This window comes from Suricata suricatta, chromosome 2, assembly GCF_006229205.1.
Source record: "Suricata suricatta isolate VVHF042 chromosome 2, meerkat_22Aug2017_6uvM2_HiC, whole genome shotgun sequence".
Taxonomy (NCBI): Eukaryota; Metazoa; Chordata; class Mammalia; order Carnivora; family Herpestidae; genus Suricata; species Suricata suricatta.
In genome coordinates, this window is record NC_043701.1 from 164,873,651 (window position 1) to 164,889,268 (window position 15,618).

General features: G+C 35.5%; 1 long non-coding RNA gene across 1 annotated transcript in view; it reads right to left on the bottom strand.

Moving 5' to 3' along the window:
- Window positions 1-5,670: 5,670 nt before the first annotated feature.
- The window catches only part of LOC115285870, a 28,471-nt gene continuing 18,523 nt past the window's right edge, over window positions 5,671-15,618 (bottom strand). Inside the window, exons 3-4 of the long non-coding RNA XR_003905727.1 lie at window positions 8,385-8,455; window positions 5,671-6,008 (exon numbers count right to left, since the gene is read on the bottom strand). This is a non-coding gene — a long non-coding RNA (uncharacterized LOC115285870). The remainder of the gene's footprint in view (window positions 6,009-8,384; window positions 8,456-15,618) is intronic.

Consider the following 15,618-nt stretch of genomic DNA (forward strand, 5'->3'; position numbering starts at 1 on the left):
TCGGCGCTGAGCCCGCCCGCCCCGCCCGTGGGGGCGGCCAGCCGGCGCTCCCGGAGCGCGCGCTGTGCTGGGGACTTCCTATTCCTGTTTTATTGTTTCTATCGGTCTCTGCTGCCTTTTCCTCCTCCCGCCCCCCGGGCTCCTCCAGTGTAGACGTTAAGGTTGGGTGGGCTTCTGGTCCTTCCCTCCTTAGTCTCCGTGAGTTGGCGTCTTGACCTTAGCTTGAGCAGAGCCTGCGTGTCCCAGCCTGGGGGAGATCCCGGGGAGGCAAGAGCAGAGAATGATGTAATTAAATGAGCGTGTGTGTGTGTGTGTGTGTGTGTGTGTGTGTGTGTGTGTGTGCGCGCGCGCGCGCGTGTGTGGTTAGGGGGATTTTTCCCCCATCAATTATTACGCTTAGATAGCTTTCCGGACCCCCTAAAGCGCTGACTGTATTTGAATCCAGTCTTTCTGCATTTTGTGGGCGTCTATCTTGGCTACCCTAAGAGACCACAGACTCACTGAAGACAGGAATTGTGAGCAACTTGGAAGAAGTGACCAGTTTATTTTGTTTGCCATTTTTATCTCCAGTGCTCAACACGCTGTATTACGTACGCCGTACAACATCTATCCGTCATTAATGCAATAAATCTCTTGTGAAACTATTATGCGTCTGTATGCAAACACATACAGAGAAAGAGGCGTGGTACTGTATTTACCGTGTGTCCTTTGTGCCTAGCCCAGAGCTACTAGCACATGCCTGAAGATTTTTATTACCAAACTTCAAATCTTTGCAGGATGTTCCGCTGCTAGTTTGCTGTGGGGCCTCAGACAAAGTGGCAATCTCTCAGTTTCCTACACTTTAAAATTAAGCAGTTGCATTAGATGACCTTTAAAATCCTTTCCGCTCCTAAAATTCTATAATTGTATGATTATAATGTCTGCCCAGCCCAGCTCCCCTGCTACTGTTCAAAAGTTCAGATGAAGATTTATAGTAGGTGAATGGGCTTTGAAAATTACAAAGAATTTCTCAAAATCCAAGCCTTTTTCAAATGGAAAGTTTGCTTCTAAGTGTTGAAATACCTTCAAATTTCTTTGTACTCCTCTTGTGCCTAATAACACTTTCTTATCCCATGGTAGCTATTAAATTATTCAATGCATATTTACTGATTAAATAAATGAATACCATGCTAAATAATACAATTTTCAGTTTCCAGTTACATTTTTTGTTCATTTTCACGCTTGCAAAGGAAACCTCACTGAAAAACTGAATTGTGACTTTGTGATGGGACCAACTTAAAAGTAACAGTAATTATTCTTTAATAATAAAAACCTTTTTGATACTGTCCAAGAGGAATTTCTCTTAAATCAATCCAACCCAGAGCTTTGTTACCCAAGAAATAACTGAGATTATAGTTCTTAGGACCAATCCAAGAAATATGCAAATGCAAGGGGGCAGACTTTTTAGCCATTGAATGTGAGGACTTGAAATCAGAGAATGACCTGATGGTAAGGGAGACACAGATTGTTCTTCCAAAAGCACCTTAACTCCTCAAGTCTGGATCTTTCTTAGAAAGGAACACTGTCTGGCAGACTTCTTGATGGAGAGGGGAGCCAGAGCCCTCTCTCCTCCCAAAATGCAAGTGTTCTTTGTTAAAACCCAGGGCAGCTGTTTTTTCCTCCTGAGAAAGGTTTTCAGAGCTTTGCAGGATTGTTTACTTAATGCCTTCTTTCTATGCCCTGCTAACCTCCTTTCCAGTATAGATGAGTGTGTGAGAATTCCTCCAGGAGAGGAAAACCAGATTAGAAAAGTTAGAACCCAAATAAATTCCTATCCAAATATAGGACTTGGAAAAGGAAAATGGAATAAAAAGAAATTAGTGAATTCAAATTTTCTGGTAGTCTATTATTGCCCTACTAAAATTTAGATTGTTTGGGTTTCAAAATGCAGTTCCTCTTGAAGAACTGGTAGAAAGAGAGCTAATTTTTCCTTCCCAAAGAGTTTACAACTTCCATCTTTTAAAAAAAAAAGACTGATTACAAAAATCCCTTTAAAATGAAATCATTTGCAATCCATTTGCTGAGAATTCATAGAGGGCAGGCTCTTTTTAAATGCCTGATTCTAATTATTCATTTAAGACAAAGGTGACACAGATGTGGGTGAAATTGGCTCCAAGACTTTTTTTCTTTATAAGTTCATTTTATTTCTTATGTCTCTGATCTTTTGTCAACAAGCAGAAAAGGAAAGAACCAGTAATTCCCTAAAACATTTTATTTTTCCAGAAGTCTTCAAGAATTGGGCTAATCATGGGAGAAAGTGGCCTAGCCTATTTCAAGGTGTTTCTTATCCAGCAACGCACTAAGCAACCCAATAGATTTTACTAATATAATGCATTAATAATGGGTTATTTATTAGGAAAATAGTTGTTCTCAGTTGCCAGCAGAGAGCATAGATTTGTAATTCCAATAAGCAGTCTTTTTATTGGGCATATGAAAAATATGCCACCTCCTAGTCTATGGTCATCAATTCTCACCTGGATGAGCACAACAGCCTCCTAACTCTCTTCCCATTCCCCGACTGCTCTGCTCCATCCTATCCCTGCATCAGTCAGCTCCAAAGTGCGTACAAGCACCCAAATGGTACCATGAGATAATTCATCGTGTGCAGGAAGAAAATAGCTTCATTAATATTTAATTACCAATTAACATACATATGCATGTTTCCATCTATACACAGAGAGAGAGACACAGAGAGAGACTCAGAGGAAGAATATGAACAGTTTGTAGCCACATGCTGCATTGGTGTTGCATGGTCAGAAAAGTTTAAATGCCTTGCCCTGCAAAGCAGCAACAGTGGTATTTGGAATGTATACAAAATATGACTCTTTGCCGCTATTTAAAACTCTTCACTGACTTATTGCAAACAGAATGAAATTCACATGGGATCCTTGCATGGCCAATTAGGCCTGCACGAGGTGGGCACTGCCTGTTCTTCAACCACATTTGGCAGCTCTCCCCACCTACGCTCCTACCACCCATCACCCATATGCTCCAGCCACTCTGGGCATTCCTTCCTCCAGTGTGCCAAGTTTCTTTTCCAACTCATTCAACTTTGCATATGCTGTTCCACCTGCCTGGAATGCCCACGACCACACCTACTTTACATGCAAGGTGACTTCGTCACTTTAATTGTGCTTCCTTGGAGACATTTCCCTGACTCCCTAGCCAAGAAGAAATTCCTTTCACACTTTCTTTATCTGTCCCCAGTAGTTTCTTCTTAGCATATATAATAGTCTTCAATTATTTTATTTGACTGCTTTTTGCTAAAATTCCCCAGAAGACTAAATGTAGGTATGGACAACATCTCCTTTATTTAACTTTTCTTTCTCCAGTGCTTTCTTCAGTTCCTGGCTCATTGGGGGGACTCAGTAAATAAGGATTGGCTGGCTGAGCCACATGGGTACAGTAGCCATATCTATACAAATTCCATTATTCACACTTTGTCAATCAGATGTATACTTGTGCCAGAAATCATGCTGAGGAGTTTACATGTATCAGCTCATTCATTCATTCATTCATTTCTACAAAATTCATCTCAGCTAAGTACTATCATTGTTCCCACTTGAGAAATTCCTTTACACAATTACAGAGTCACACAGCAATTTAGTGCAAGAAGAAGGTACTACAATACAGTCATCTCTTTTCTAATATATTCTTGACTTTATGCAATACTACTTTTTCTCCAAATCCAACTGATAACAAATTATGTTTATTGATGATTTATTATGTGCCAGGCACTACAATTAACACTTGGAATAATTTCTAGTAATGTTGAACAAGCAATTTTGGAACCAAGTTTTTTAGGCTGAAGGTAAAATTTGTATTCCCCAATGTATACTTGCTTCTACTTGGTGAGCATGAGGGTTAATGTTAAAGACAGTGGTTTATTCACTACACATGTAACCTTACTGCAGGAGTTACAGGAGCTGTCACATTGGTTTCCTTTCTTCCCCTGCTCCTAGGTCCCTCCATATATAGTGGATAACTTGGCTTCAGCTGCACTAAATCACATTATATGCTTCATCATTAGAACAATGTCTTTTAATAGCTCTCAAAATACTTGGCTCCCCTTGGATACCATTGAGACAAGGTGTCTTGCATTTCAGATCAATTACACGAGGAACTATGGAGAGAAAAAGGGAGCATAATATGCAGACTCTTCCCATTACCTACCAAAGGGGACGATGGGAATAAAAAAAAAACTGTCCTTTAAAATACTTTCAGGTACCAACACATCTGAGCCTGGGTCTGCATCCAGTAATTGTATCTCTTCTCATGTCCCCAATTGAAGTGGCTTTAATCGAAAGGCTTAAACCCTCTTATCTGTAAAAATAGGTCTAAGATTGTCTCTTTGACTCATAAGAATGTTGTAAAAGTTAATTCAACTTCATACACCTCTTGGAGATAACAATCCAGCCTCGTATTTATGTAACTCCTATCTTATCAGACCTCTAAACAGGTTTTGGGTTTCTTTCCCCTAGTTTAATAAATCTTGCAGCAGCTCTAAAAGATAGGTAGGGGGCAGTTTTTGCCTGCATCATACAGAATAAAAAGAAATTTATCTAAGGTCATAGAGTTTGAGAAAAAACTTAAAACTAAATTTTGTTATCCTTCACCTCTACCATTTAGTCCACTTCTGCCCCCAATTTGTACATACATGCATTAAAATCTCACGTTATTTTTGTTTAGCAATGATGCATTGCATACACAATCATTTCAGGTTTCAAGAGATGGTTTGTGTAATTAAATAGGAAAAGAGAAGCATGAAATAATATCACTGTCATGTGAACCCGTATATGCATGTATTTTCCCATTTAAACAGTCATAATTAATGTGAAAGAGAGAAGATGTGCACTATGACTAAGTAAGTTTATTCAGAGAGGTATTATTAGACTTTTAAAAATATACCTTTACCAAAAAGTCTTAGAATATATTTAAAAAGTATTATAGTCTTAAAATTATCTAGAAATTGTAAAAGGTAACTTCTATCATCTCTCTCCTGTCCTCCTTTTGTCCGTTAGTCCAACATAAAAAGGCTTTACCACAGTAAATCAAAAAACCAGCTTCATAACACTTTTTTTTGATTCTAGTCTCCTTGAAAGTACAAATAGCAAAAAATGAACTCAGTTGGAGCTACGTTTCACTATCCTTTTTTGGGGAGTACTGGGTAGAGGAGAGAGACAGACAGAAAGCTACTCCCCAAATCTTTAAGGGCCACTGAGATGACAACCAAAGCTCTCATATCACAAGAAGTCTTTGGTTATTTTTGTCTCTTTTCCACAGAACTGATCCAAAGATGAATGAGGTTAACACTGAAGCCAAATTCAGTAGATTTCTAGGGCATAATATTCTAGCAGAATACAACTCTATAAAATGCACAGTAGCCATTGAAAAATAAGATCTTTGGGACTTCTCTCTCAGAGCACAAGAGTAGCTTGCAGAGAAAAGGAGGAAACAAATCAAAGAATAAGCAGCACAGTTGGGTAGACATTAACTACTCTGTGCTGCTGCCCATTCTTCTATTTTATCTGAACAAAGAGTAGATGTAGTCCAGCTCCCAAGGGCCCAGATATCCCCGACAGTATGTTAATCTCTGATAGGTGCACAGAAGCGCACTAGAAAAGAAGGGAATAGAATGATCAAAGCCCAAAGTTTATTATATCTATGTACTTGTGCTGCTTGAAGGTAGTAGTGTGGGGCTTAAATTTCCAAATTTTGAAGTCAAAATCCTTGTTTTCAATCCAATATATACCACTCACTAACTGTCCAATATCATTTGAATTTCTGAATCTCTGTTGCCTAACCTTTAAAGTGGACATTCCATCACCTTCTACGCATAAGGCTGCTTGCTGTATATGGCACAGGGCAAACGCACAAATGGCTTACAGCAACACATGGTACCTGTTGTTAAAGTTATTTCGCTGTTCAAATATCACCTTCCACTTGACACTGTTCTCCAGCATGCCTCCCTAGATCAAAGACAAGAAATTAAAATCCAGTCAAAACTAAATTTGTCTCCTGCTAGAAATAAAAAAATTTAAGACCACTATACCCATATGATATAACAAGAAAAGTAGAGAGCGGGGTAGAAATCCATGCATTTATGTTGTAATTAAATCGAAAGGGTGGAATGAACCATTGCCTTCTTCTTGTCCAGCCAGTATTTTATGTGAGTCATTGTACAAGTAATCTATCTTTGACCTTCACAAGCTTTTAGGAAGTAAGCAGTAGACCGGTGGGAGTCTGAAATTTTGACTATGTACTTGCATTATTCTTTGTGGTGTGAAAAATTTACTTTATAAAGGTCAGGAGGAATTCCTCATTTAATATATCATGGAGTAAATACATACAATTTATTGTGTAGAGATGTTATGTAGAGTCTGAGATCAATGCTTAGACAGAGATCTATGATTGTTTGCTCCAAACAGCGTTACTAGGACGTGCTCAGTGAGCACCTTTATCTGCTCAGTTACTGTTACCAGGTATGACTCTGAGTCACACTGTGGGCAGAGCCTTGTTCATTTTCTAAATTCAGATGTGTTTTAGCTGTGATGTTCTAATGAAACCCTATCTAAGGAGGCAATTGGTTCATTATTAATCTGGTGCTATGTGCCTGGTATCCAGATGATGGACTTATGCTGAAGTCCTGCACCCAAGTCTTTTATTCCATTTCTCCATCTTCTGGTCCAATTCTGATATTTCTAGGTTTGTAGTCCTTTACCTACTTAGATTCACGTTATCTCCTTTTGTCTCCTTGATGTCTGATAACCATGGATTTAACTCTGAATTGATAGCCTCATGGTTCCTACCAGTCAGTATATTTTATAACCCAATTCTTGGTCCCTTCCTACTGTGTCCTGTGCTATTATCCGCAACACACTAGCATTTTATTAGGGAATGCTGGGAATTTATCCATTGACTTTTAAGGGTTCTTATTATGGAAATCTTCTTATAATTTATATTTCAGTGCTGTTGTGTTAGTGATATATAGGTAACCAGTATCTATTTTCTATATTCTTTTGGCATCCTGTGTCAATTCTGACAATTTTGTTATTATAATCATCTGTTTTATCCACCCATCTGGTCCATCAGACTGCATACTCCTGTGGATTAGGGGTCCTGCATGTCACATGTATTTATCTCCTAGCCTTAGTATCCAACACAATGTATGCACACAGTAAACATTCAGTAAGCATTTGTTGAATGAATAAATGAATGACAAAGCTGACTTCTCATACCTTTGATAGGCTTTCTTTCTTTCTTTCTTTTATTTTTTATTAGTTTTTCTTAATATTGTCAGATAATCATCACTGGGATGAGTCACAGCCACCCACCACAAATGTCACATAAAGCTAAATTTACACCCAAGACAAAACTGAATCAATAAATAAGCAATTAAAAAATCATTAACTGAAATGTTAATGTCTTCCAACCCATTGCTATTAGCTATAGCTTGTTTGAAGGGAACCCTGCCCAATAAAAATGACAGTGCTTTTTAGCATATAAAATGTTTTTATAATTAATTTTTTAATGTTTATATTTGACAGAGACAGAGAGACAGAGTGTGAGCAGGGGAGGGGCAGAGAGAGAGGGAGACACAGAATTTGAAACAGGCTCCAGGCTCTGACCTGTCACCACAGAGCCTGATGTGGGCCTCAAATTCACAGACCACGAGATCATGACCTAAGCCAAAGTCAGATGCTTAACCAACTGAGCCATCCGGGAGCCCCATAAAAAATGCATTTTAATAAATTATTTTGAAGAAACCACATCCACAAGAATGTCAAAATTTTAGCTATATAGCTCAGTGATTGTACTTTTACACACACATATGCATGTACACTCCATCCCCACATATAAACCCAGATAAAAGAAGAACTTTTTTCCAGAATCCCAGAGGCTTCTCAAACCTTACCAATAAATAACACCAAAGTGCATCCATTCTGACAGAGAAATACCTATCCTGACTTCTGTTACCAAAAATTAATTTTGCTCTTCTTGAACATATTTAATAGAACTAAACAGTGTATACTCTTGTGTCCAGGTGCTATAACTCAATATCATATTTGTGAGATTCATCATGCATGTTATTGTGTACTAATGATTGGTCCTTCTATTGACACGTAGTATTCCAGTTGTGTGGATATACACCATTTACTTTTTCATTCTACTAGAGACAGATCTTTAAGTACTTTCCACATTTTGGCTCCTAAGGATACAGTGGCTTTGAGCAGCACCGCCCATGTTATTTGGTAGACATAACACTTGTTCTGTAGGATACATTCTTGGGCCTGGACTCAAGAAGTCCTCAAAAGACTTGTGTTCACTTGTATTATATAATATACCTGTTTTTCAAAGTGTTTGCTCCAACCAACAATGTATGAAAGCTCCAGGAATTTTAAATCCTCGCCAATATCTAATAATAAAAAAAAAAAAAGGAAAGGAAAGGGAAGGGAAGAAAAAAGAAAAAATAATCAGCCATGCTAGTGAGAGTTAGAGGTCTCCCATGGTCATTTAATTTACATTTTCCTGAAGAAGAATGGTACTGAGTATTTTTAAAGTATTTACTGGCCATTCGGATATCCTGTTTTCTAAAGTGCTTGTTCCAGAGTTTAATCATTTTTTAAAAAATTAGGTGGTCAGTCTTCCTTATTGATTTGTAGAAGTTTTTACATAATCCTTTTTCTCATATTATTTAGAGGCAGTAAAGATAATTTATATGTAATGTCCCAGCCTGTGGCTTGATTTTTCTATATTCTGTTTTCAGATGAATAGAAATTCTTAATATTTATGTAACACAATTCACCAATTACTTCACATTTCTTTATGACTAATGCTTTTCATTTTTAGTTTAAGAAATCTTTTCTTACTCTATATTCATGAATGTACTAGTTTTTCTGTAAACTAGATTGCTTTCCTTACCAATTTATGTCTATAATACATTTGTAATTAATTTTTGCATATGGTATGAGGTAAGGAAGAAAGTCCATGTTGTTTCATAGGGATTCTAATTAACCCAATATCATTCATTAAAAAGTCCATCTTTTCCCCACTACACGGCTGTGATGTAATATAAATCAGGTGACTACGTGCATGTCTGTGTCAGAGTTTTTCATTCTGTTTAATTCATCAGTTTGTCAAATTCTATGTTAATAAAACACTTATTAATTACTGTGCTATTATAATAAATCTTGATATCTGGTGTGAAGTTCCCTACTTAGTTCCTCCAGATAGTTTCAGAACTACCCTGTTGGTATTGAAAATGCTGGACTTTTTCATAAGATTATATTACATTTGTAGATCAATTAGGGAGAATTTAACATTTTAAAATATGGATTTCTTCAATCCATGTATATATTCTTTTTCTTTGTTTATGTAGAAATTTAATTTTTCTCAGCAACATTTATTAGTTTTCAATGTAGAAGTCCTGTACATTTTTCAATAAGTTAGTTCCCAGATACTAAGGTGTTTTATGACACTGTGATTATAAATATCTTAATTTTCAACTAACATATTGAAACAATAACAATTGTTTCTATATTCTAGTATATAGAAACAATCAATTCTTATATGAATTTTGCACCTAGTAACCTTGCTAATCTTACTTATTCTAATATTTTAAGAATATTTTAGAAGATTTGAAAATGAATTGCACATATCATGTACAAATTGAATGTCTATTTCTTTCCTTCAAATATTTATTTCTTTCATATACTGTTTTATTTATGTTTGCTTATTCCTTTGGCTAGGAAGACAAATTTGATGTTGAATAAAAATGGTGGCCGTGGGCTACTTTATATAATGACATTGGGCTGAGAAAATCAGGAGGATGATTTCACTATTTCACCATGAAGTATATTCAGTGGGATTCTTTTGCAAATGATAGTATCACAATAATCTGTTTTTATTCTTGGTTCACTGCCTTTTTAAAAGCCATGAATTGGTTTTCAATTTTGTTACATGCTTTTTCTGCATCTTTTGAAATAGTCACATATTTTCCCCCTTTTTCCTGTTATAAATTGATTATCAAATGTTAAAGTAATCTTGCATTCCTGGAACAAACCACCTTAAAATATTCTAAACCTGTTATTCTATTATACTAGTGAATCTGACTGGTTTATATTTTGTCTAGGACTTTTGGAATTATATTCATGAGATAGCTTGTCCTTTAATTTTCATTTTGTGTAATATATTGGCCAGGTTTTGGAATCAAGGTTATGTTGGCTTCCCAAAACAAAACAAGAGTTCCCACAGTCTCTGTAATCTGGGGAGATAAGTGTAAGGTTAGGGTATTTGCTTCCTTAGGTGTTTGGGGGAAATAACCATTATAGCGTTCAGGGTTTGGTGTTTACTGGACAGGAAAATATTATTTACATGCACAATTTATCTTGTGTAGGCATATACATACATACATACATACACACACACACACACATATATACATACTTCTGAAACCAAAAGAAATAAAATAAAATAAAATTTCAATCTAAAATATAGATTTTAATCTGAAATTTAAAAATATATATTTAAATTTTTGCATTTATTTTGGTAGATTGTATTTTTCCAAATAATTTACACATTGAATCTGATTTTTTAATGTTTATTTATTTTGAGAGACAGAGACGGAGACGGAGACAGAGAGCACATGCCAGTGGGAGAGTGGGGGAGAGAGAGGGGCAGAGAGAATCCCAAACCGACTCTGCCAGAGCCTGTCACTGGGCTCTGTCCCAAACCGTGGGATAGACCATGACATGAGCCACAACCAAGAGCCAGTCTCACCAAGCAGACACCCAGGTGCCTCAGAATCTGTTTTTAAATCTGTTCCATAATTTGTTTCTATTGTCCTCTATACTATTCTTCTTATTTTGCTACCTATTTGATTTATATTAATGTTCTCTTTTTATTCTTGATATTTGTTATGTTAGTTTTCTTTCACTTTTATTTATCAGTTTTTCCAGAAGTTTATTTTATTATTATTTTTAAAATGGCTTTTGTCTAGACTCATTGTGTATATTCTTTCTTATTCTCACTATTATTACTATTTTGCTTTTTTTACTATTATTTTTTCTTCTCATGATTTAGAAGCTTATATTATTTTTTCCAAACTTTTTCACACACATGCACACACACACACACACACACACGCATGCACGCATACACAGAAAACTTTGTATTTCCCTTCTAATCGCTGCTTTAGCTGCGTCTCACAAGTTTCGATGTGCCCCATTCATTATCATTCACTTTAAAATATGTCCTAATTTCCATTATAATTTATATTTTGATTAATGAGCAATTAACAAGTATTATCTTGAATTTTCAAATATTTGTATTTCTCTAATCACTGTTTTATTTAAAATTGTTAGGCTTCTTCTATCATGATCAGAAAAATATTGTATATGGTTTCAGTTATTTGAAATTTGTCAAAACTTGCTTCCTGGTCTACCCTATGACCAATCATGGCATGGGTTCCAAGATTTCTTAAAGAAGTGTGTTCTGCAATATTTATATTTGGTGTTCTGTATATACCCCTTCCTTTAGTCAAGTTTGCTAATCATGTTTTCAAATATTGTGCTTAATTTTTAGTTACTAAGAGATATAGTACCAAAATTTCCAATTACATTTGTGTCTCCTTGATGTTTTCAGTTTGTTTTATATACATTGAAGATGTTTTATTAGTACCAAATATATTTAGAAGTGTTAGCTCTTCCTTTAAAATTCATCCTTTTATCATTTTGAAATGCTCCTCTCAGTCTCTAATATTATTTCTTGACTTAAAATTGGCTTTGCATCCTACGAATAAAGCTATACCTGTTTGTTTTTTTTTTTACAGAAAATGTTGCATTGCATTTATGTTACATCCTTTCATGTTCAATCTTCCTGAGAGTTAAAGTCTTTTAAAACAACATGGAGTATTTTGTTTCCCGACTGTCATTCTCTGTCTTTTAAAAAATAATCTGGTAGTAAAGATCCTAAGATTTCTCCTACTTTTTCTTAAGTGTATAGTTTAAAACTTTACATTGAATTCCATGATATATTCAAGTTAATTTTTGCATAGGTTATAAGATTTAGGTGGAGTTTTCTTTGTTTACTTCTTTATGGGTGTTCAGTTCCTCCAGCACTAACAGTTGAACATGCATCCTTCCTCCATGGAATTGCTTTTGCACCTTTGCCAGTGAAATGTCTGTGGCTCATAACCTACTTGGACTGTTCGATTTTCCTTTTTTTACTACTGAGGTTTGAGAGTTTTTTTTAAATATATTTTAGATACTTGTCCCTTTTCAGATGTATGGTTTGCATATATTTTCTCCCACTATAGGGCTTGCATTTTTTATCCTTTTAGTAGAGTGTTCACAGAATAGAAGTTTTTTAATTTTGTAGATGTCCAACCTATCAGTTTTTCCATTTATGGGTTATGCTTTTGGTGTCAAGTCTAAGAATTCTTTCTTATCCCTAGATTCCTAAAGCTTCCTCTATTTTTTCTAAATATTATAGTTTTACACTTTACATTTAAATCTATGATACATTTGAGTTGTTTTTTTGTATAAGGTGTGTAACTTAAGTTGAAAAGTCTATCTCTTCTCCATAAGCTTTTGCAACTTTGTAAACAGTTAGTTGGGCATATATTGGTTTCCATTTCTGAGCTCTAACCTGTTTCATTGATTTGTGGACCTACCCCTCCATATAGCCTTTTTAAAAGTTTATTTATTTATTTTAAGACAGAGAGAGAGAGAGAGAGAGAGAGAGAGAGAGAGAGAGAGAGAGAGAATCCCAAGCAGGTTCCCCTCTGTCAGAGCAGAGCCCAATGCAGGGCTTGAACTCATGAATCAGACCATGAGATCAGGACCTGAGCCAAAACCAAGAGTCCAACAAATAATCAGCTGAGTTACTCAGGCACCTCCTTTACAGTCTTTATTACTAAATCTGTATAACACATCTTCAAACTGAGTAGGTCAATTCTTCCTAACTTGTGTTCCTTTTTTTTTTTTAACACTTTATTCATTTTAAAGGAGTTTTAAGCTTACAACAAAGTTGAGAGGGAGTTACAGAGATTTCTCATATACCCCATATATGCATAGCCTCTCCCATTATCAACACCACTCACCAGACTGGTACATGAACATTTTGTAGCCATTTAAAGTCCATAATTTACATTAGGGTTCATGCTTGGTGTTGTACATCCTAGTATCGAACAAAGTACACTGACATGTATCTATTATTACAATAACAGACAGAGTATTTTCATTGACCTAAAAGTCCTCTGCACTTTGCCTATTCATCTCTCTTTAATGCCTCCATCTATGAAAACCATGAAAAAGTTTATTCTTTCCATAGTGTTGCCTTTTCCATAATGTCATATAGTTGAAATTATACAGTATGTAGCTTTTCCATATTGGCTTTGCTCACTTAGTAATATGCATTTGAGCTTCCTCTGTGTTTTTCTCATAGCTTGATAAATCATTTCTTTTAAGTGATGAACAGTATTTCAATGTCTGGTTATAGCAGTAATGTATCCATTCATCTATTGAAGGGCATTTTGGTTGCATCCAAGTTTTGATAATTATGAACACAGATGCTATAAACAACCTTGTGCATGTTTTTGTGTGGGCATAAGTTTAAATTCCTTTGAGTAAATACAAACAAGCGCAATTCCTGGATCATATGGTAAGAGTATGTTTGGCTTTACAAGAAACTGCCAAACCATCTTCCAAAGTGGCTGTACCATTTTGTATTCCCAACAACAATGTATGACAGTTTCTGTTGCTCCACATCTTTGTCAGTATCTGGTGTTGTCAGTGTCTATATTTTGGTATTTTAAGATGTGTATTGATATCTCATTTTAATTTGCATTTTTGTGATGGCATATGATGTGGAACATCTTTTCATAAATGTATTTGTCCTCTGTATATCTTTTTGAGTGAGGTCTCTGTTGTGATTTTGGCTCACTTTTATTTGGGTTGTTTGTTTTCCTATTGTTATGAGTTTTTAAAGAGTTTTAGAAATGTTTTGGGGGTGCCTGGGTGGCTCAATTCGTTGAGTGTCTGGCTTTTGATTTCTGTCTAGGTTATGATCTCATGGTCATGGGATCAAGTTCCATGACAGGTTCTGTGCTGAACACAGAATGTACTTAAGATTCTCTCTTTCCTTCTCTCTCTGTCTCTCCCCCTCTCATGCTCGCTCTCTCTCTCTCTCTCTCTCTCAAAAAGAAAAAAAAACCTGTTTTGTATATTTTGTACAGCAGTCCTTAATCATATGTCTTTTCTTCCAGTCCGTGACTTGTCTTTCAATTCCCTTGATTTTGTCTTTCATAGAGAACTTTTAAATTTTAATGAATTCAAACATATCAGTTATTTCTTTCATAGATCATATCTTTGGTGTTGTATTTAAAAATGCATCACCACACCCAGGACATCTGGGTTTCCCCCATGTTATCTTTTAGCAGTTTTATAGTTTTGTGTTTTACACTTAGATTTATGATTTATTCTGAGTTAATGTTTATAAAGGGTGTAAACTCTGTGGATTTATTTATATTTTGCATGTGGATGTTCACTTGTTCCAGCACCATTTGTTGAAGAGACTATATTTCTCTATTTATCATCTTTGTTCTTTGTCAATGATCAGTTGACTCTATTGGGGGGGGGGATTACTTCTGGAATCTGTATTTTGTTTCATTGATTTATTTGTCTATACTTTTGTCAATATCACACTGTCTTGATTACTGTAGCATAATGGTAAATCTTGAGGTTGGGTAGCATCAGTCTACAAGCTTTGTTCTTTTCCTTCAATATTGTGTTAGTTATTCTAGGTATCTTCCCTCTCCATATAAATTTTAAAAATCATTGTGTTGATATCCACAAAATAATGTGCTAGAATTTGATTGAGATTGCATTGAACATGTCAAATTGGAAAGAACTGACATCTTGACAATAATGAGTCTTCCTATCCATGAACATGGACTATCTCTCCATTTACTCAGTTCTTTATTTATTTCATTCATCAGAGTTTTCTGGTTTTCCTCAAAAAATGTTCCATATATTTTGTTAGATTTATACCTTAGTATTTCATTTTGAGGGGATGGAAACGTAAATAGCATTATTTTATATTTCAAACCCCATTGTTCATTGTACATATATAGGCAATCAATTGCCTTCTGTGTATTAACCTGGTATCCTGCAACTTGCCACGTTTTTTTGGTCAATCCTTTCAGATTTTCTACATAGACAATCATGTCATCTGTAAACAAAGACAGTTTTTGTTCTTTTTCTCACTCTGTATAACTTTTGTTTCCTTTTCATGGCTTATTGCATTAGCAGAGACTTTCAGTGTGGTGTTGAAAAGGAGTAGTGAGAGTGAACCTCCTTGTCTCGCACTTAATCTTAGTGGCAAGTGTTGAATTTTCCATCAAGTATGATGCTATTTGAAGATGTTTAGACATAGACTTTATTAAGTTGATAAAATCTCCCTCTATTCCTAGACTTTATCGAGTTGATAAAATTTCCCTCTTTTCCTAGTTTACCAAGAATATTATAATGAGTGAGGGTTGGATTTTGTCAAATACTTTTTCAGCATCTATTAATATGA